General features: G+C 51.8%; 1 long non-coding RNA gene across 1 annotated transcript in view; it reads left to right on the forward strand.

Annotated features, from left to right (window-relative positions):
• Nucleotides 1-21,914, forward strand: part of LOC135310332 (uncharacterized) — a 92,753-nt gene extending 70,839 nt beyond the window's left edge. The window contains exon 5 of the long non-coding RNA XR_010370428.1: nucleotides 21,793-21,914. This is a non-coding gene — a long non-coding RNA (uncharacterized LOC135310332). The remainder of the gene's footprint in view (nucleotides 1-21,792) is intronic.
• Nucleotides 21,915-22,258: the final 344 nt, after the last annotated feature.

Below are 22,258 nucleotides of genomic sequence, written 5' to 3' on the forward strand. Positions count from 1 at the left end.
CGCGGGGATCCATGCTGCGTGCCCTCTTGCTGAGCGGCGGGTCGGGTGGGTGAGCGGGCAGCGGGCGTGGGGCGCTTTGTCCCCCGGCATCCCCGGGGCTTCTGGGTCGGTGGAGCACCGAGGCGGGCACGTTGGTGTCCTCAAGTGCCCTGCGCTTGCTGCCGCCTGCTTGTTGCCCACTGCTGCCTGCCTGCTGCCCAGGTGTCAGGGGGCCAGTGTGGGCAGGGACACGCAGCGGGCAGGAGCCAGTGGGGTACGGGGGTTCCTGCTGCACCGCGACACTCGGTCCGAGTCCCTTTGGCTGGCGGGGCAGCAGCGTCCCCGGCAGCGCCTGCTGTCCCCGGCCGTAGGCAGGGGGACAGGGAGCAGCCATGGTGGGGAGCTGCAGCCCATGGGGGAGCTGCAGCACGGGTGTAAGAAGCATCCCACCAGGGAGCTGCAGCACCTGTCCTGCGGCCCCCAGGGGGCCTGGCACCCCCTGACAGACGGTGGCCTGGGCCAGCTGGTGGGTGACGTTGTGGAGCTGGGCAGGCTTAGCGCACACCGCCAGCCCCGGGGCAGAGGGCAGCACGCGGGCACTGACCGGTGGCGGCATGGCCGGGGTGGTGAAGCTCACGCCGCGCACCTCCAATGCCATCGGCAGCCGTAGAGGGAACCTCTCTGTTGGGGGAAGCAGTGAGGGGTGGTTGGGTGAGCTATTGGTGGTCAGAGTCGGTTTGGGGGTTACCCGGAGGGTAAGAGCACCACGAGGAGCAGGAGCCTGCTGCTGTACCTGCCATGGCCCTTGGTCAGTGTGGGGTTTGTTTGGGGCAAAGGGTGTTCTGGGGTTCTGTCCCCATGGCGATCATTCCGCCAGCACCCGCCTCAGCCAGCCTGGCCAGGGTTGGATTTTTCATGCCTCAACAACTGCCCATCTCAAGGATTTCCCATCGCGCTGAGGATGTCCTGGCCTCAGTGCTGATTTCCCACCTGATGAGGGTTTCCCATCCCCAAAATTATTTCTCATCCCTACAATGGCTCCTCATGCCAACAGTGATTTCTCAGCCCCGTGAGGGTTTCCTATCGCAATGGTTTCCCATCCCCATGATTTCCCTTCCCAAGCAAGATTTTTACAGGGAGGTGAATTTCCTGCCCGAGGGGAAGGGATGCAGCTGGTGTGGGTGGCCCTGCGATGCCAACATGTGTGAGCTGCCCCATCCCGCCCCAGTGGTGGGGATGGGGCACTTCTGGTGGGTTGGTTTTGTGCTCGCCCTCTCTGCCCCAGTGGGGTGGAAACATGCCGCTGCCAACACTGGTGGACAGCCGGTGGTGCCGGTACCGGTACCGTGTGGCCATGCTGGGGAGCTGTCAGAAAAATCTGGCAACTGGCCCGTGCCGACCGAGGAGAGAGGCTGGGGCGCAAAGTATGGCGTTACAGAGGAGTTCTGGCATTCATGCACACGGGCTGTGCCATTCACACTGGGGCACCTCAAATGGGGGCTTTTCTAGCTTCCCAAGCTCTGCCGGGGGCACAAGAAGCCAGGAGGGGAGGGGGCAGAACTAAGAGAGCAGATTCACACTGGCCAAAGGGATATTCCATATCATGTAACGTCATGCCCAGTATGCACCTGGGAGGAGCTGGCCGGGGAGGGAGGCAGCAATCGCGGCTCGGGGACGGGCAGCGTCGATCGGCGGGGGGTGAGCGGTTGTATCGTTTGTGTTCCTGTGGGTTTTTTCCTTTTTTTTTCCCTTTCCCATTTTATTCTATTATCATTATTGTCATTATTATCATTATCATTATTATAATTATTATTTTATTGTAATTATTAAACTGTGCTTATCTCAACCCACAAGTTCTTTTGCTCTTCCAATTCCCTTCCCCATCCCACAGGGGTGGGGGGAGTGAGCGAGGGCTCCGTGGTGTTGAGTTGCCAACTGAGGCTGAACCACGACACCAACACAATTTGGTCAGTCACTACTTCATGCACACACGCGCTGCTGTTCTGCAAAGCAAGTCTAATTCTGTGGTGTCGTCACCCACCTGCGTGTTTCTTGATCTAGACATCACCAGAGTCAGGCTTGCTGCAGTTCCTGAGCTGCGACGCCAGCAGAGGGGAGGGTTTTGCAGAGGTGTCGGAGGGGCTGGGATGCTGGTGTGGCCTGGGTAGTGCAGGGGTATCCTTTCTTCTTCAGGGTATGGGCTGTCCTTCTCCTCCTTGCAATGAGCCGGGGTCCTTTAGCCGTGCGACAATCACTGCGGCCACTCAAACCCTCACGCCAAGAGTTGCAGCTGAATCAGAGGATCAACCCGTGCCAGTATTGATACAAAAATTCGCAGATACTATCCTTCAAAGTGTGAACCTCCCCGTAAGGGGAGGCGGAGTATCCAGAAAGGTCCCAAAATAAATCTCAAGAGCAACAGAGTCACTATTAAGCAGGCATTCTTTATTACAGCGCTGGGCAGCACTGGGGATTGCTCCACCATAAGTGCTCCAGTGATTGGGTAAACTGCCAAAGATTATATGCTATAAAGTCATACATAGGCATAAGGTTCCCGAGGATTCCTTAACATATGTAAAAGTTCAATCTGCATGCAATAGTTGTCTTTTTAGTGGTCTTTGGGGGTCCTCCTGTGGTCTCTGATGGTCTTCCTCACCTGTCCGCTGGTTGAACTTTGGGTTTCCTTTGCCCATGTAGAGTCATTGAATTAGCTCCTCAGTCCTTTAGCCTTGGACCGTCACAAGGGGCTGATTTAAACTAGTTCCTCAAGTGCTTCTCTCGGCACTGATGTCCCGAGCCTATGTTATCAATGAATTTACGAGCTTATTCACCATCTTTTTAATCCTATCTGGCACCAAGCTGCATTCCTCAAATCCCTGAAACTATCTTTGCAAGGGAGGAAACCACAAGAGAACAAGGATGCTTACAATAAGGTCTGAGTCAGGGACCGTCAGGGGTTTAGTCCTTTCATTCCCGCCTTTTCTTTAAACTTTGTAAATGGCTTTACAAAGGTTCTAAATTTTCATGTTTCGTTGCCTTGGGCAAAGCCCAAACTCTTATGGCCAATTTCTTTAGCTTATAGCACAACCAGTAATTGAGGACTGTTAGTATAATAACAAATGCTAACAATATCAAAAGCGGGTGAACTAAAATATTCAAAGTTTTCTCTGCAGAGGGTGGGTACCCCGAAAAGATATCCCACCAATGATGGGCAGTATCAGATCCAATTTGACTAGACGGTCCGACAAGCTTGTCTCCAGTTGTTATTGTTTTAATCATAGATTCAGCTAATGTCTTGTTTAGTTTTCCTAAACGTTCTTGAAGTTTCTGTGATTGATTCAAGATTTCATTTAATTTCTTCAGAGATAAACTTGCAGGGCTTAAATTTAATCTCTCGTAATGCCAAAACATTGCTACTTGTTCTTCTGTATCTGCAAAAAATGACTATGTTTGTCCATGCCAAGTTAAATGGGTTATGTTCTTGAGGCATCCTATGAATGGGGTGGTTATATGGTATTCTTCAAGTCCTGATCGCCTGTTAGTTACTAAACACACAGATCTGGCATTAACCTCTACAACCATTTTGAACACATTCGGAGGCAGGATCGTCCATTTACAATCGTTAACAGAGTGTTCTAATAAGCAGGGTTCATATACTCGAGACTGTTGTCCACACAAGATGCCATCAGAGGTGGTTTCACAAAGATCTAGATCATATGTTTTGTTATTGTTTCCAATAGACTTCCCCTGGAATGCTGGTAACCAATATTCTGGGCTCCCTTGACTCGAAAAGAGGGTTGGCAGAGTTAAATGTTTACACATTACTTCGGGGTCAGTTATATTATAGGATACTAATTTTCCTGCACACCATCATCTATCATAACACTGCACAAACTGTGAGTAGGCTTTTAGCCAGTGTCTAGGTAAAACCCATTGTCCAAATCGTTTCCTCCACATAGACTCATTATCACTCATCAAGTAGGACTGTGCCTTATTCTGTTGTTCCAATTGCCACATGACTTGTAGGGTACAGACAGTCCAGTCCACAAATTTTGTCAAATTCTTAAGGGATTGTATCTGGGCAATTATACTCTTATCACAGAGATATAAGGACTCCTTACCATATTTTAAATTCTGTATCTGAGGATTAAAGGTGGTTGGCATCCATTCAGCCTGAATCTTGATTGCTCGGGCTACATTAACTCCTGCGGTTCCAACCTTACTCCTTAAAGTTTCCAGATCTACTGAATTTAGCAGTCCTAACCCAGTTCCTGCACCTCCAAGTAAAATGTCGTACCGAGCTCGTTGTACTTTGCAGGGAGGGGTGGCTGGGAAGGCTATGTTAAAGAACAACGTATGCTTTTGCCTTCTCTTTGCCACATTCCTACAAGTGGATGGTACTCTAATCAGCTGGTCCTGATTCACTGCAGGTGGTGGATTCAACAATGGTAAGGAGGCCGCCACCCCAGCAGCTCTATTAATGCTTCCATGTGTACACAGTAGTGTATCCCAGTTACCAGTTTTCCAAGTATGTCTCTCATTTATGGGGGTATCATTTTGAAGGAGGCACTTCTTCATCTGCAGTGGAGGCCCTATCCCTTTGACTGCACAACATCCTAAGGCAACATTCGTTATCAAAGTGACATTTGTCAAATTGGAACATAATACAAAGGTCATTCCATGCCACCCCGTCAATTTATCACTCCTAGTACAGGGTTCCCACAAAGAGCAGTTTTCAGCAAACTGACCTAATGTATTGGTGTTCTTTCCCCAAATCCACCAGAGACGATCAACAGATTTGCTTCTTTTCTTCAGGGGCCAACTGGGAGTAAATGCACTTATTAACTCAAGACAAAAACATAGCAATATTCATGTTAGTTTCGGGTCAGCCTTATAGATGTGGGTCCTACGGGTTGGGACTTCCATGGTCCATCAGGTGCCTTTTTAATTCTTGAGTAGTGGATCCAAGCAGCGTGCCTCTCAAGCTTGACCGCCGTGTAAGTCGTGAGCAGAACTTGACAAGGGCCGCTCCACTTCTCTTCGAGAGGATCACCTGAACTGTTTTTAACATAAACCCAATCTCCAGGTTTGAACAACTGCACTGGGGAATCTAACCCCCATGCTCTGGTAGGCATCACTAATCCATTTACTTCTTGTAATTGTTTTCCCAATGCAGTCAGATATTGTTGTAGATTAATCTCTCCTACCTGGGTGGGATCTTGTCCTTGATATCTAGTTTGAAAGGGTCTCCCATATAGAATTTCAAAAGGACTCAGTTTTTCCTTAGTTCTTGGCTTGACTCGGAGCCCTAGTAACGCAATAGGGAGGGTTTGAGCCCACCTTAAATTTGTCTCCTGGCAAATTTTACTCAGTTGTGTCTTTATTACACGATTCATCTTTTCTACTTGCCCACTTGCTTGCGGGCGATAAGTTGTGTGTAATTTCCAATTCATTTCTAAAAATTTACTAACTTGTTGAACTACTTGTGACACAAAGCATGGTCCCCTATCAGAGGAGATCACTTCTGGCACGCCAAATCTGGGAATAATTTCTCTCCATAGGATTTTTGTTACTTCTCGGGCTTTATTTGTTCTGCAGGGGAAAGCTTCAGGCCATCCGGAAAAGGTATCAGTTAATACTAATAGATATCTGTGCCCCCCTTTTCTGGGGAGTTCCGTAAAGTCGATCTGCCAGTTCTGGCCTGGAACATTCCCTTTACCAATACTTCCAAATTTCACCCGATTCTCTACCTTTGGGTTATTCTTTAAGCATATTTCACATCCATCAACTATAGTTTTGAGAGTTTGAAAGTAATGTCTGGCTGTCATTTGCTTGGTGAGGGAATTGTACAAAGCTTCAGTTCCCCAATGAGTTTGGTCATGGTCTGTTTTTATTAATTTCCATAATATTCTAAAGGGAACTACTATTTTGTTATCTTTGAACATTGCCCATCCCGTCGGGCCAATTCCAGCCTTGAAATCGGTAATTAACTTCTGATCCTTTTCATCCTATTCAACTCTCTCAGGTAGTGGCAGAGATTTTTCAGGAATTAAGCCCAATACCTCACCTTGCTCCGCAGCTTGCCTTGCCTCGTGATCAGCCGATTTATTTCCCACTTCCCTGCCAGCGTTACCTTTCTGATGTCCTTTGCAGTGCATAATCGCCACTGCCGACGGGAGGTGTGCAGCATCTGGAAGTCGCAAAATTACATCAGCATGTTTTATGACTTTCCCTTGAGCGGTTAAAAGTCCTCGCTCCTTCCAAATTGCCCCACGGGCATGAACTACACCAAAGGCATATGTTGAGTCTGTCCAGATGTTTACTCGCAAAGCTTCAGCAAGCTCTAATGCTCTTACTAAAGCGATTATTTCGGCCCGTTGTGCAGGTGTGCCCTTAGGGAGTGACTTGGCTTCCACTACTTGGTCTGTGGTGGTCACAGTATATCCTGCCATTCCCACTCCACTCTTTACAAGACTGCTCCCGTCAATATACCAAGTGTGGTCAGCTTCTTCCAGCGGCTCCTCCTTCAAGCCGGGCCTACTCGCATGCACAGTCTCAACGGTTTCTATGCAGTCATGCGCGACAGTCTCCATTTCCTGTTTGTCCGTTAAAAAGGAAGCAGGATTGATAATAGGAGATGTGACAATTTCTGTATCATCCTGTTCCATCAAAACTGATTGATATTTCAGGACTCTTGATGGCGAGAGCCAGTGTCCCCCTTTTTCTTCTAAAACGGAGGTTACAGTGTGGGAAGTGTGCACAATCCCCTTCTGTCCCAATGTGAATTTTCGGGCTTCTTGGATAACCAAGACCACGGCAGCTACTGCCCGCAGGCATCCTGGCCATCCTTTGCTTACTTCATCCAATTGTTTGGAGAAGGATGCTACAGCTCGTTTATAAGGACCCAATCTCTGGGCCAAAATTCCCAAAGCCACTCCTTGCCTTTCATACGAGAACAGCCAAAAAGGGCTTAGTTACATCGGGCAGGCCCAAAGCTGGAGCCCTCATTCGTTCCAATTTCAGTTCTTTGAATGCCCGCCCGGCTTCATCAGTCCGTATTCATTGTGCCAGGCTATTCTTCAACAGTTCATACAGAGGTTTAACCAGAAGTCCGTAATTATAGATCCAGAATCGGCACCAACCTGTCATTCCCAGAAAGGTTTGAAGTTCTTTTACCGTGGTCGGTTCTGGAGTCCTGCACGTGGCTTCTTGCCGGTCAGTCCCGAGCTGTCTCTGTCCCTTAGAAGTCACAAATCCCAAGTATATTACTTCTTTCTTCAAGACCTGGGCTTTCTGTAACGAGACTCGATAACCACTTAGTCCAAGAAAGTTTAACAAACTCACAGTCCATTCTTTACATTCTTCATCCTTTTCTGCGGCTCTCAAAATATCATCTACGTATTGTAAAAGACTGCCGTTTCCTGGAGGTGTTTCCCAGGCCTCTAATTCTTCAGCTAATTGATTTCCAAAGATCGTGGGGCTGTGTTTAAATCCTTGAGGTAACACTGTCCAGGTTAGTTGGGTTTTTGGTCCCGAATCAGGGTTTTCCCATTCAAAGGCAAATAAATTGCGGCTTCCAGGGGCCAAGGTGAGGCAAAAGAATGCATCTTTCAGGTCTAATACTGTGAACCATTCATAGGTTTCTTTTAAATTAGTTAGTAAGGTGTATGGGTTCGCCACTACCGGGTATAAATCTTCAACTCACTCATTTATTGCCCGCAGGTCTTGTACCAATCGATATGTTTTGCCATCAGGCTTTTTGATAGGCAAAACAGGAGTGTTATACTCTGAAGAGCATTCAATCAATACTCCAAATCTTACGAATTCTTCTATGATGCTTTTCACTCCTCGCCTGTCCCCTAATTTCAGGGGATATTGCTTTACCTTGACAGGTTGTGCCCCCTCTTTGAGTTTAACAACAACCAATTCTGCAGTTTTGGCCTTTCCAGGCATTCCTGAGGCCCATACTCCTGGATATACCTGGTCTTTTCTGTCTTGTGTAATTTCCTCTCCCCTAACCTGTGGTTCAGTGAGGGTCAAACTTAAAATGTCAATGTGGTTTTCTTCTGGTATTTTAAATTCAATTTCCCCATCATTAAATTTTATTTCAGCATTCAATTGTTCTAGTAAGTCTCTTCCCAAAAGTGGTCTAGGAGCTTCAGGCAGGTAGAGAAATTTGTGAATCCCTACACTCTTCCCAATTTTGAAGTTCAAGGGTTTCAAAGAGAAAGCTTTCTTGACCTGTCCGGGTGCTCCTGTTACCGAAAAACGCGGTACAATCAGAAACAACGCTTTAACACCAATTCAGTCGTAAAGAGCAGTCGTTCTTTATTCCCAGTGCCAGCTGCACGGGGGATCGCTCCTCCTAACGTGCATACCTTACACACCTTTCCCATACGATTTAGAGATCAAAAATTTACATATGCATACATATTCATTATTGTCCTTTCTACTGATTGGCACAAACCTGCTCGTTCCCTATGTAAATTACTGCGCAGGCTCGGTTGTCCTCTTCCATTGTTCTCTTTTGAGTAGGTGGTGTTACTTGGGTCGGTGGTCCCTGAGTCGGTGGTCGCGATCTCCCCCTGCCGGAATTACCTTTTACCTGCTCGGCTCTTAATCTTGGCAGTCCTGGCCAGTTTTCTCAGTCCGCTACACAGAAGCACATTTTGTCATCCTTTACTGACAGAAACACATTGTCTGTTGTTTTGTTCACATGAATGCTTACCTAGGGACTAAAATACAGGCCAAAGACTACACTGATTGGTGTACTCCCTGTCCCCAGACTTAGCGTCCAGTTGGGTAGGGCTGTGCAAGGAGTAGAGCAACATCCGTGGTTGGTTAATTCCATCGCTCTGGTTACGTTTCCCCCCTTTGGAAGTTTTGAGGTAATCATCTTTTCAATACTTCCATCTTAGATCAATAATATTCCACTATATCAGTTTAGTGTTTGGTTCATCCTCTCAAATTTCTTACTTGATTGTGGTCTCCAGGGCGTACGCAGGTCCCATTTTATGCTCAAAATTTTACTGATTTGTTGAACTACACCTGCAAAAAAATGTGGTCCTCTATCAGAGGACATTCCCATTGGCACTCTAAATCTTGGTATTATTTTTTCAGCAATATCTTAACTATTTCTCTGGCTTTGTTGGTGCAGCAAGAGAAGGCTTCTGGCCACCCAGAAAACTGGTCAGTCAGCACTAACAAATACGTAGATGTATTTTGTCTGGGTAACTCAGAAAACTTAATTTGCTAATAACCTTTGGGAGAATTTCTTTGTTTTGTTTTTCTTAAAGGTGGTTTCTTTTGTTTCAGGGGATTATTTCTAGCACAGATTAGACAGTTATTATGGATTTAACTATTGTTGTCATGTCTATACACGCTACAGATGTTTTTAAACTCAATACGATAGCACCTACACCCCAATGTGTTTGCTCCTGCTTTTCTTTTGCAAGTTTTGTCATAACTTGTGGGGTTGTTCTTATGTGTTTTTTTGGTGTTACTCACTCCCCTATTCTGTTTCTGTGGGTTTTTCCCTTTATTTTTTTTCCTCTTCCATTTTATTATATTATTATTATAGTCATTATTATCATAATGATTATTCTGTCATTATTATAATTATTATTTTATTGTAATTATGACACTGTGCTTATCTCAACCCACAAGTTCTTTTGCTCTTCCAATTCCCTTCCCCATCCCTCAGGGGTGGGGGGAGTGAGCGAGGGGCTGCGTGGTGTTGAGTTGCCAACTGAGGCTGAACCACGACACCAACACATCACAAGCAGCTGCAGAAGCCAGGGGCCTTCCTCAGGCCTAGCACCTACTCAGGCGCCTGTGACATCAGACGCAGGTGGAGACGCCAGGGGCCTGCTTCTGCCCTAGCACCTACTCAGGTTCCCATGGCATCAGAAGCAAGGAGACTGTGGCAGACAGTATTGAAAGCTTTACTGAAATCCAGAATGATGACATCAGCTGGTTCCCCCCGGTGCTCCATGGCCGGCGGCTGCTTTTCCAGGCACACGTGTTGCGGGCTCTGCTCTTGTCCAGGCAGGGTCACTTGGACCTTGCAAGAGTAAGGCCAGGTTTCAGCAAAGAGCGCCCATGAGTTGAGAGGACAGTTAAAACATCTTACAGCAGAAATCTCAGGAGAGTTTGGCCAGTAACTAACTCGGCACTCCAGAATGCCCTGCCTGAAAATGCTTTGCGGCTAATAGCAGCCATCTCGCACAAGTTTGGCAAGACCTGCCCCCCGCCACCGACTCACCGTTTTCTCGTCCACCACAGACAGACTGCACAACAGAAAACCATCCCAAACAACATGGAGCCCAAGACCGCCACGGCGCCTTCTATGCAGTAGGACCGGAAATCTTTTGGATCCATGGCATTTGTGTCCTTCTTGTCATCCACGCCTGGAGGAATGATTCTGTGTGTTAGTGTGTCCTGCACACTACTGCTCCTCTCACAGGAGGCCTGACATTGCCAGGAAATGTCCCCTCTCACTTTGTTAGCGTCTCCAACCAGTGAACCAGCTCTCCCTCCCCACAGGACCCACCCCCCGAGGGGACGGAGTCAGGCCCTCTCAGGAGACACCTGAACCTTGCTCTCCCCCTTGGCCTTTTCTCCAGCATGTGCCCGCGGGCACGCCTCCAGTTTTCCGCAGCGTGTCCCACTTATGGCCCCTGCAAGACTGCTCAGTACCTGGGTTCTTTTGAATAACTTAATACATGCTGTGCATGCACGGTGGGCTTCCCCGGGGTCGGACAGCACTGCCAGGAATCCGAGAAAGGGAATGCCTCATATGCCAATCATTAAGGCTCAGGCACAGAGGATGCAGAAGGATGGTGTGGAGGTTCCCTCTGGGCCGTGGCCGATCTGTCAGGGCATCCCTTTGGCCCTCAGGTCACTGGAGGGATCCCCCTCTGTTGTGCCCAGAGCCTCTGGGGGGGACTCACAGCAAGCTCTGGGATGCAGGTACTGATGGAGGGACATTGGATTAAGAGTCACGTTTGTCATCCCCTACTGACCGTGGCTCAGGTGGCCTCGTTCCCAAAATGGCAGAGTTCTGAAATTCCTGTGAAGGGGCGCGGCGGGCGGTGAGCATCTCACTGCATCCACAGAGGGTTAGGAGCGAGTGTGTCTGTGGCACACTGAGGGCAATAACCTCCACACCCCAGAGATGAGAGTCCTCCTCAGAGAGGTGCTCCTGCCTTCTTTTAGAGCAGTCGCTGCGTACTCCTAATCTGGCTGCTGACACGATGTGCAGCAGCAAGCGCCCCGGGAAGAGCCTGCAGACACCAGGGGATTTGGACTTCTGACACCAAAGGACAGCAATTACCTGGCACCGCCTTTGAGTTAATTGCCCCTCTTCTGTCCTCAGAGACCGGCACCATGTGACCGCCTCCTTCCTGAAGCACCTCCTTCTCCACAGTCTCACGGTCCAGCTCTTTAGAAAGGAAGCGAGTCAGTGTAACTAGGCATAACTAGACAGCAAACCCTGACCTGCTGAACGCCTAGGAGATTGCATGTGATCTTGTTCTCATCCCACTGAGTGCGCTTCCGGCAAACTGCAGGGTGATGGTAGGTGACTCCCTTCAGAGAAGGCAGGACGATGCCGTGGCAAGTTCAGCAAGGGAAAGAGCCCTTCAGAAAAGCAGGTCCCATCACGGCACCTCCATCACACCTTGTTGCTGTACGCCTCTATGGGAGAACTTACCTTGGGCCGCATATCTCCGGGACACAGGGCTCTACCCACCCTTGGGACAGTGATGCACAGACATCAATATGATGGATACAAAATCTCCGTTTATTATTTAATCTCCGTTCTATCATCTGCAACTGCTGGACTTCCTCAGGGTCTAAACTCCTGGGCTCCCATGGGTTGGTCCCTTTCAGCAACGCATAGAAAGGTTGCATCTCCTCACCGGTGACGCGCACGAATGTCCGCAACCACTGCACTGCTCCTACCAGCTTCTGTACATCGTGTAAATTTTTAACGTTAGGTGTAAGTTTAATAGGCTGAGCTTGTATGCAATCCCCTTCTATTCTAGCACCCAGAAATCCGCACACTGGTCCTCGCTGTACCTTTGCCTCAGCTACCTTGAGGCCCTGTCCCGCAAGGCCCCTTTGGGTGTCTGAAAAGACTTGTTCACACAACGCCTCGGTGGGCGCAGCTATGAGGACGTCATCCATGTAGTGGATCATGTAGATTCTCTCCTAAAACTGCTGCCTTACTTGCTGCAATGCAGACGCCACATACCTCTGGCAGATCGCTGGAGAATTTTTCATCCCCTGCGGAAGTACTGTCCACTGCCATCTACTACCTGGTTCTGTGCGGTTCACTGCAGGCAGAGTAAAGGCAAATCTCTTTCTATCATCTGGATGTAGCGGAATACTGAAGAAGCAGTCTTTGATATCTAAAACAATGACTCGCCATCCTTTCGGGACAGCACTCAGATCTGGTAGGCCGGGTTGGAGAGGCCCCATGTCCTCCATTTGCTGATTTACTGCTCTAAGCATCCTCCATTGGTTTTTATCTTTCTTTTTTAGAGCAAATATAGGGGTGTTCCACGGGCTCATCGAGGGCTCTAGGTGCCCTGCTTCGTGCTCTCGTTTTACTATAGCTCTTACAGCCTCTGTTTTCTCTGTTGTCAGGGGCCACTGCTCCACCCAGACGGGCTGTTTGGTTTTCCACACTAACTTGTGCTGACGAAGCCCCTCTGAGGCAGTGGCCCTTATGCTAAATTTTTCAACCCGATCCCCATCTGGGCAAGGGCATCTCGCCCCAACAAGGGGCTTGCTACCCCATCTGCTACTAGTATGGTCACTATGGCCGTGAGGAGCTTCCCTGCCTCCTCGTCCATGACTTCGAGTTTCACAGGGCAAGTACTAGTCCTCGTTTGTTGTTCTCCTCCCACCGCTATTATACGTTTTCCCATGGCAAGGGGCCAAGTTGGTGGCCACCGTTCAAGTGGCATCACTGTGACATCTGCCCCGGTATCCACTAACATTCCCAGGCATATCCGTGCCGGGCAACTCGGCTCTTGCGGGGTAATCATCACCGCTGCCATGGGTCTCTCATCACAGCCTATGACCAAGGCCACGCGGGGGCTGTAACCTGCAAATCTTGCTGGTTCTGCTCCCCTGCCTGAAGGTTCACTCCCCCTTGGCCCGCTACGGTGGGCCAAGCTCCTGGCGCTGGCACCATGATGGGGGCCATTTGACTCACAGGAGGCGCGAATCCCCCTCGCTTCGCCCTCCTTTGGCTGTTTCCCGGCTTTGTGGTTGGACAATTTCTTGCCAGGTGTCCTGGCTTCCCACACCCAGCACCTCCCTACTGGGCGCGCTCCTCCTCCATTACGTCCTCCCCTTTCTGCTAGCGGGCACCCAGCTTTAAAGTGCCCTCGCCGGCCACACAAGTGACATCTCGGCCCCACCCCGGCCGCTTGCACCATCACCCTTTCTTCGCTTCCACAGTCAGGGTTCTGGCAGATGTGCGTTCCCACACTGCCATGCTGGTTCAACGCCTCCTGGTACAAGACATGCCTGATGGTTTGACCCAATGATGCCCCCACCGCCGGGGTGCGGAGGACATCTTGTGTTTGCTGATTTGCTTGATTTCGGAGGCAATCCATAAGGACTGCCTCTTTGGCTGCTGGTGGCAATTCTGATTCTATAATAGCCTTCTGCAACCTGTCACAAAACATTGTAAATGGCTCTGCTAGTCCTTGCTGTATCTTTTGCCAAGGTTCCGCTTTTTTTTCATACCTGCCCACTTCACTATACGCTCTGCGGGAACTCTCCATCACGACTTGCAGCTCCCTGCCCTTCCTCCAGGAGCTATCCGGACAGGGAAGATCCCAGGCATCTCTATCCTTACTCCATCGAGGCTACAATCTCTGGCTATCAGCCGCCAGTTAGGTAACTCGACTGACTGTCGCTGGGGCACACCCTTCGTTAAGAGTCCTGTCTGCCGCCGAGTTACTTCCCCTAGTGCGCGCATAGCCTGCTGCAGCTGCCGCAGCACGTCCCCCGCGGACCCCTCCGGAGCTGCAGCGCCCCGGACCTCCCCTTTTGACGGTCCCTCTCCTCCCTCCTTCTGACTGGTCCTCCGAGTCCCTGCTGCCTTATGTCTCTTTTTTGCGCGCTGCAGGCAATCTGCCCCGTCTTCCCACATGCGGACATCGGTTTCTCCCCCAACTTCTGATTCGCTGCTACTCGAGGTTGATCTATACCCACCCTGTCCTCCCCTCCAGGCACCCCAATCCCCCTCCTCGCCTGACTCCCGTCTCAAGGGTTGCCCCGGGAGCCAGTCTCGAGGGTCGGGCAGAGGGCGGTGCTGCTGCCGGTGCTGCTTCCGGCGCTGGTCATCTTTCTCCTTCCGCTCCGTCACTCCCGCTGCGTCCGCTGCCACGTCACCCTCCCCGCGCGCAGGTACCCGCGCCTGTGCCAAATCATCCCAGGGGTATGCAGGGGGGTGTTCCAAAGGTCCTGCTGGCTCAACAGGGAACACCGCCGCTTCCCGGTCCGCCTCCTTGGGAGCCTCAGACTGAGTCGCTGGCCAGGCTACTCCGTCCGAACTCTCCCCTTCTTCCCCACCCCCCGCGATGCTTGTCCCTGTCTGCGTCCCCACTGCCCCTCCTGGGTCTCTTTCCGGGCTACTGTCGCCTGTAGCACCGTGCAGGCACCGCCGCGCCTGCCGCCACGTCTCCTGATCATCCCGAGCTTTCAATAGTAACCAGTGTATCTTTCCCCAGAGCTGTATGTACTGGGTTTTTCCCGTCATAGCCCTTTCGGCTAACTCCTCTTTAATACTCACCCAATTATCTTTATTAAATATGTCTGCGGGACTCCATATGAGCCCCTGCGTAATCATCCATCGGATGGCCTTTGAGGTAGGTGCCTTTGAAATCAAAGTTCCATATTCCTTCCCCAATCCCTTCAGTACCTTTACGACTGAATCCATGGCGCGCCCGCCGACCTGCGGCTCCCCGTCCCGCCCCTGCGTGCCTCAAGCTCTCTTTTCCCGCCGGCGAACTTGCCATGCCGCCCCACCGATCACGTCGGGGTCACCACTTGTTGCTGTACGCCTCTATGGCAGAACTTATCTTGGGCCGCATATCTCCGGGACACAGGGCTCTACCCACCCTGGGGACAGCGATGCACAGACACCAATATGATGGATACAAAATGTCCGTCTATTTAGCTACGTCACACGCTTATACAGCTCTTGCGCTTCCTGTTCCTGCCACTCCTATGGGGAGGAGTCTATCTTTCCGTCACATCCCGTAATCTTCCGGTCGCCGATCCCTGTCTATTCCGCTACAACACGGTAAGGCTATCAGACACACATGGTGGGCTGAACCGCGAGCTCTGGCAGCCATCTTCTGGGCACTTTCACAAGTGGCAGTGGAGAGCCCACAGACCCCCAAGACAAGAGGAAAACCACAACCAAGTTCTCTAAAACACAACTGGAACTAGACAGCTAAACCACGATTTCCTTTGCGCTCGCCCACCTTTGCTTTGCCAGGCTGGCTCGTGCCGCTGCCTGGAGGCTCACTCTGACCCTTTGGGAGCACTCATGAGGCCAGGTGGAGAGCACGTGGGGGAGCGTGGCTGTTTGACCCATCGCCCCTTTGAGTGAGACGGACAAAGCCCACCCCAGCATCAGGGAGTGCCACCCGCAGCTCTCCCTCCCCACAGGACCCACCCCCCGAGGGGACGGAGTCAGGCCCTCTCAGGAGACACCTGAACCTTGCTCTCCCCCTTGGCCTTTTCTCCAGCATGTGCCCGCGGGCACGCCTCCAGATTTCCGGAGCGAGTCCCACTTATGGCCCCTGCAAGACTGCTCAGTACCTGGGTTCTTTTGAAAGAAATCGTATATGCTGGCGTGGTGGGCTTCCCCGGGGTCGGACAGCACTGCCAAAAGGAGAGAAGGGTAAAGCCTTCTTTTAGAACACTTGCTCTCTACTAAGAGTTTGGCTGCTGACACGATGTGCAGTAGCGGGCACCAGGGGAGGACCCTGCAGACCCCCAGTGGTTTTGATATGTGACCCTGGAGGGCTGGGGGACAGGATTACCTGGCATGCCTGTTGATTGAATTGCTGCTGGGTTTTCATCAGAGCCTGGCACCGTGGGACTGCCTCCTTCCTGAAGCTCTTCCTTCTGCACAGTCTGGTGGTCCATCTCTTTAGAAAGAAGGATGGTCTGTTTAATTAGGAGTAACTGCTCCTCGTCAGGAACATGGTATCTTCAGGAAGCAGAAGACGTTAACACTTGGAAACAAAGCCTGGGCGTTTGGGGGTGCACCTCATCTCTAGTGCAAGCAATGTGCCGTTCACAGAGAAAAATGTCAGCACTAGGCACTTCCCAGTTTACCAGTACACAGCAAAAGCTGATGTGCTGAGAGACTAGGAGATTGCATGTCATTGTCTTGTTTGTACTTAGATTTGCCTATTTCACCTTCCTACTTTGCTCTTTGAGGAGCTTAACAGAAAGTATCCCGTTCAATTTCTCTCTGATCAAATATTGAAAAGGAGCGCTTAGTCTGTGAAGTCAGCCAAGACTGACGACTCACCCCTGGGGTGCCAGGTGAGCTCCAGCGCAGGACCCAGCCGAGGAGTCGGAGCCACATCTGCAACCAAACAGCCATGAGAAGGTTTCATCCTACGCTGGGGTACCCGCCATCATAACCGAATAGGGGAACATAGGTGGGGATCGCCTAACGACACGGCACGCACACGCAGGTCTGTGCTCTCACACCCGCAGGAGATGCCTCGCTCACACTTGGGCTTTGAGCTGGCAGCTCTCAAAGGAAGTCAAAAGCCATGACGTACCCATGCTGCGATCTCCCTGCGCGTCAGCCCTGGAAGCCAGCAGGGAAGGTGGATGTCCATTGCCTCCTGCCACGTCTGTAAACAAACAGAACAGAGCAGCTCCCGTGAAATATTTCCATATACTTTTTCAGATACTTCTTCATTCACGGATGCAGTGAATGTAGTTCAAACGCGGGATTGCTGCATGGCACTCTTCTCTCCCTTCCACTCAGGGGCATCGTGCAGACAGTTCCTGGGTGCCTGGACCACGGTGATCCAATAGCAACCATGCGTGGAGCTGTCGGGGGAAAGGATTCCCTGGAGCTCACACCAGCTCTGAACTCAGCCCCAGAGAGCCCACGGGCTTTGCAGCAGGCACTGGAAGCAGCAACAGGCTCGCAGGGTCTGGCAAAGACAGCTTTGCAAGGCAGAGAGCCCCAGGGCACATCACCAAGCTCGAGCTGTGCCGTCTCTGCTCTTCTGCATGTCTGAGCATTGGCCAAGAAATGATTAAGGAAAATTTCATATGACAAGCGCAGTCAGACCTAACTACTCATTCCGTCAAGTGACATACCTGTGGGATCACCCTGGGGCTCCTGGACAGCATCTTCCTGAGAAGCCTGGTGGCCGTGGCCTGGAGGCAGAGCTGTAATCAAGCAGAGCACTGCAGGGCTAAAGCAGGAATGCTCCCGTCTTCCTGAGCGGACATCAACCCAGGACAGACGTCCCCAGGGCTGAAAGCCGGACCCAGCTGGGGAGCGGCAGAGCCATGGCTCGGGGCACAGCTGTGACCAGCCGGGCGTAGAAGCACTCCCGCAGGCTATTCCCTTGGCCGGCCATGCAGCTCTGGCCCCGATACGCAGGCTGCAGGAAGGCTGCAGCGGGACTGGGCGGCGCAGGGCCGGCTCTAGGGATGGTTTCTCACCCCGCGACACGGCTCCCGGCCCCACCATTCCCTGGAAAATCCCCCTGCAGTGGCCGCGGCCCCCTGTGCCTCCCCACAGCACGACTGCCTCCCACTTGCCCGTGGAGCTGGCCACAGCTCGCCTGGCTCAGCCCAGCCCTGCTGCTCTCCCAGCCTTGCCCCACCGCGGCCCCAGCCCCGCTACCACCCCAAGGTGTGCTGGGCTGAGCACCGGGCCCAGCAACCGCAGGAGCGCCGCGGAGGGGCCCGGCCCGGCCCGGCCCGGCCCGGCGGGACCATCGGGGCCGCTCCGCACCCAGCAGCCGCAGGAGCGCCGCGGAGGGGCCCGGCCCGGCCCGGCCCGGCGGGACCATCGGGGCCGCTCCGCACCCAGCAGCCGCAGGAGCGCCGCGGAGGGGCCCGGCCCGGCCCGGCCCGGCGGGACCATCGGGGCCGCTCCGCACCCAGCAGCCGCAGGAGCGCCGCGGAGGGGCCCGGCCCGGCCCGGCCCGGCGGGACCATCGGGGCCGCTCCGCACCCAGCAGCCGCAGGAGCGCCGCGGAGGGGCCCGGCCCGGCCCGGCCCGGCCCGACGGGACCATCGGGGCCGCTCCGCACTCAGCAGCCGCAGGAGCGCCGCGGAGGGGCCCGGCCCGGCCCGACGGGACCATCGGGGCCGCTCCGCACTCAGCAGCCGCAGGAGCGCCGCGGAGGGGCCCGGCCCGGCCCGGCCCGGCCCGGCGGGACCATCGGGGCCGATCCCCGCTCAGCAGCCGCAGGAGCGCCGCGGAGGGGCCCGGCCCGGCCCGGCCCGGCGGGACCATCGGGGCCGCTCCGCGCTGCGGCGGCGGCTCCTGCTGCTGCTGCTGCCGCTCCTGCCGCATCAGGTTGGTGTTTGCCAAAAGCTGCTGTGCTGGTTTGCCTGAGAAGGGGTTAATTCTCCTCACCGCGGGGGGCGGCTGCCTTCACAGCTTCAAGCGCTCTGCCGCGCGGCGGGGGGACTGGGAGGGGGGGCCATGTGTGGGGCTGAGCTGCCGGCTAAACCACGACAGCTGCTCTTAGTTTTTGTTGTCACGGGGTAGGTTTGGATGGATCGGTGCCCAAGCAGACTGGCAAGGCTAGGCCTCTTGGGGCCTGGGCTTCAAACTGCAACCACGGTAACCTCTAAAACGGTTCTCTCGATTTTGTGCTTGGGGTTGATTTTTCTGAGGCCCGAGTTGCAGGTCCTGTTTCCTGTACACGGAGAGATTCCTTGTTAACAGATAGGCACTGTAGTGTGAGCTCTAGAATTTGTTCCCACCCCAGAAGAGTCTGATTGTCAGTGTTTGACTCTTTCTTGCATTTGGGGGAGGGCTGGTGGTGATGCGGCTGGTGTTCTTCCACCCCAAAGCTGGGGTGCAAGCAAGCAGTTTCTCTCACAAGTGATTCCTACTAGTTTCCTAGAGACAATCTCCCTTTCAGGCGAGAGCAAAAGAACAAGATACTAAAGCGTATTGCCTTTTGTGCAGGGGTGGTGAAGGACTAGTTAATCCTTCCCGAACCTGAAACTCAGTGAGCAGTTTAGCACCTTACCAAATGCTGCTGGTTCTCTTTCCAGGCCATCTTTTCTGCCCTGAGATGGTACCTGTACTCCAGGTTTTTCTTCTGTATTCTGTCTTCCTAAGATTTACGGAGGCCAGAGAATCAGGCGTAGTGACTGAAATGACAGGCAGTGAAATGGCATCCTGGCTACAGGATTCCTGCTGCCATTTCTGTATTCATACAGCCCAGCTCTGCATCAGCTCCGCTGGCCTTGTTTGAAGGGTCATGTTTTCCAGCCTTCTGACAGATATGCCTCTCCACCACGCTGAGGTGACATTATAGCTTGTGGTGTTGCCACGTTGCCATGGTTTTAGGTGGGACAGGGTGACTTTTCTTCACTGTAGCTGGTAAAGTGCTGTGTATTGGATTCCGGATGAGAATAATATTGATAAAGCACTGATGTTTCAGTTGTTGCTGGGTAGGGCTTGTACGAGTCAAGGACCTGCCCAGCCTCTTGTGCTCTGCCAGGTGCCCAAGAAGGCGGGAGGGGAGGGGGCTCAGCCAGGGGAGCTGATCCAAACTGACCAAAGGGTCACCTCATGTGACGTCATGCCCAGTATATTAACTGGGGGGGACTGGCTGGGGAAGCAGCGATTGCAGCTCAGGGACCGGCAGCACCTGTTGGCGGGTGTTGAGCTATTGCAGCACTTGTTGTTTGGTTTTTTTTCCTAATCCAGGGTTTCACCTCTGTCCCTTGTTATTTTCCTTTTCATTAGCATTAGTATTACTGCTGCTACTTCTACTCCTAGTAGTGTTTTCTTTTAATTTTGAAAGTGTTCTTATCTCAGCCCACGAGTTTTCTTACTTTGGCCCTTCTGGTTCTCTCCCCCATCCCACGGGGGTGAGGGGAGTGAGCAAGCAGCCGCACGGTGTTTAGTTGCCGACCGGGGCTAAACCACGGCAGTCCTTGTTGGTGCCCAACGTGGGGCACAAAGGGTCGAGATAATAACAGTTGCTGGTCACAGCATTGATCTATCTGTTCTCAGTATTAGTTTATCCCACCTGCACCATGTTGGTTCTGAAGTACCTGTTAAAGATTGGCGTTGGTTTTTGTAGTTTGCTGCGCTCTGCAGTGATGGGAGATGTTTTGCCTGAGTGATTTGTTATTCCAACGCTGGCCTTGAGCTATATCTGTTATTTGGGTCTTGCCCAGCCCTTAGAGCTTAATCTTTCTCCACAGAAGTACCATTTGTATAAATTGTCTTTAGCTGTAGACGCTTCCCTTTAATAACTTGGTGCTGCTGCCAGAGTGTGGGCTTCAGAGCTAGCTGTGACCCCCTGTGCTGTAAGGAGAACAGGTTCTCAGTGCAGAGTGGAAGGAGCGCTCATAACCCTTTGTTTGCAGGAGAACACGTACGGCACAGGTAACGCCACGTGCTGTGTGTGCACGTGTAGGTGGCTGGCTGTTCTGCTCTGTGGCACGGGGTAAGGGCTCTGTCCGATGCCCGCCTTGGTCAGCGGGTGTAACACCCAGGCCGAGTGAGCTACGGTTCCTATCTTCCTTTTGAGAGTCCGTGAAGAAAGCAGCGCCATTGGAACAAGGGGATGAAATCTGCCTTGTCTTCCGGAGGCTTTTTCAGGAAGCATTGCAGACCTTGCCAAACACAGTTAATGGAAGGAGTGTGCATTTCCATGTGTAGGGAGCATCTCCTCCTAATGCGCCTATTTAATCTTGCAAATCGCTTCAGCTCTTCAGTTTCCTACAGGAAAATCTCAGGTGATGTACTGAAACGTGAACTCTTTGTGCAGCACCTCCAGAAGTGTGGGCACTGCCTGAAGGGCCTAGAAATGTGTGTGAAATCCTGCAGAGGTGTGGTAAGGACAGGCGATCGGACGGAAAGGACTGGAATAGGGAATACGAGGCTTTAAGCATAGAAAAACCTCAGTGTTTTCAAGTGCAGTGTTCTGGTTACGTCGTCAGTATATGGAAAACTAGCGTATAACTGATGAGCTCTGAAAGCCTGTATTGCTTGTAAGGTGAAAATATCAGCGGCACGTTTTGTGGAGGAGCTTGAGAGTGAAGGTAGTTAAGAACTTAGTATTCCTCCATGTTCAAAAGAAACACGCCAGAAGTGAACAAGACCTAAACGATGTGTGAAATCGACTAGAAGGCAATGGACAATAAGGAATCAAGTAGAAAAGCAAGGGAAAGGAGAAATGGAAACTTCTAGCTGCTACTGAGCAGCTTTTGAAAATCTGCTTTTTCTCAGATCGCATCTTCCTAACGTGCGTGAGTAGACCCAAACTCAGAGTCTTGGTGCTTTTTCCCTGTTATTTATCGTGTCAATACCTCTGCATCCCTTTTTGTTGGTGACCTCGTAGGCATCGGAAACGCAAAGGGTTCTCCTTTTGCTCTGCTGTGAGATCCAAACCTGTCCTTAGTGCCATTTTGTTCAGGAAAAGAGCTACAGGAGAGGGATAGGAGATTATTCACGGCAAACGGATGAAACTTGTGTCAATCTCCAAAATGTTGATGGCTGACAGGAGTCTCTTTTTGCATTTTTGCCTTGATTTCCAGTGCAGAATGCGAGCCCTAACGGCTCAGGTAACGAGCAGCCTGCTGCAGTTTCCAGAGGTGACTGTTGAGGCATTTGGGGAAGATGAGAGAAGCCTAGATTCTGTGCTGCGTGGGAAGTTTTCCAGAGGTGAGCATTTTCCTTGACGTTGGGTCTTGCTCTAAAGTTGTTATTGCCTGGAGGTTCCCTGAAGCACAGGGTCACAGAATCAGCTGTGTCAGGTTGGTGCTGCTCAGGTGCATGAGGTTTTGAGAGATGAAAAAGGACGAACTATGAAAAAAATCTGAAAAATTCTACTCCTAAAGCATTAGTATTGTTCAACTTTGCAATGACAGGAGCCTGCACCAATCCTGAGCTATTAAAACAACATGCCGAGTCAGTGAGCCCTCCTCGATTGCTAACGAAATGAAAGGCAGTCTTCCAAAAAGTCACAGTGCTGTTCTGGTCCGTTTTCACCTGTATCACCAT

Source organism: Phalacrocorax carbo, chromosome 33, assembly GCF_963921805.1.
Source record: "Phalacrocorax carbo chromosome 33, bPhaCar2.1, whole genome shotgun sequence".
Taxonomy (NCBI): domain Eukaryota; kingdom Metazoa; phylum Chordata; class Aves; order Suliformes; family Phalacrocoracidae; genus Phalacrocorax; species Phalacrocorax carbo.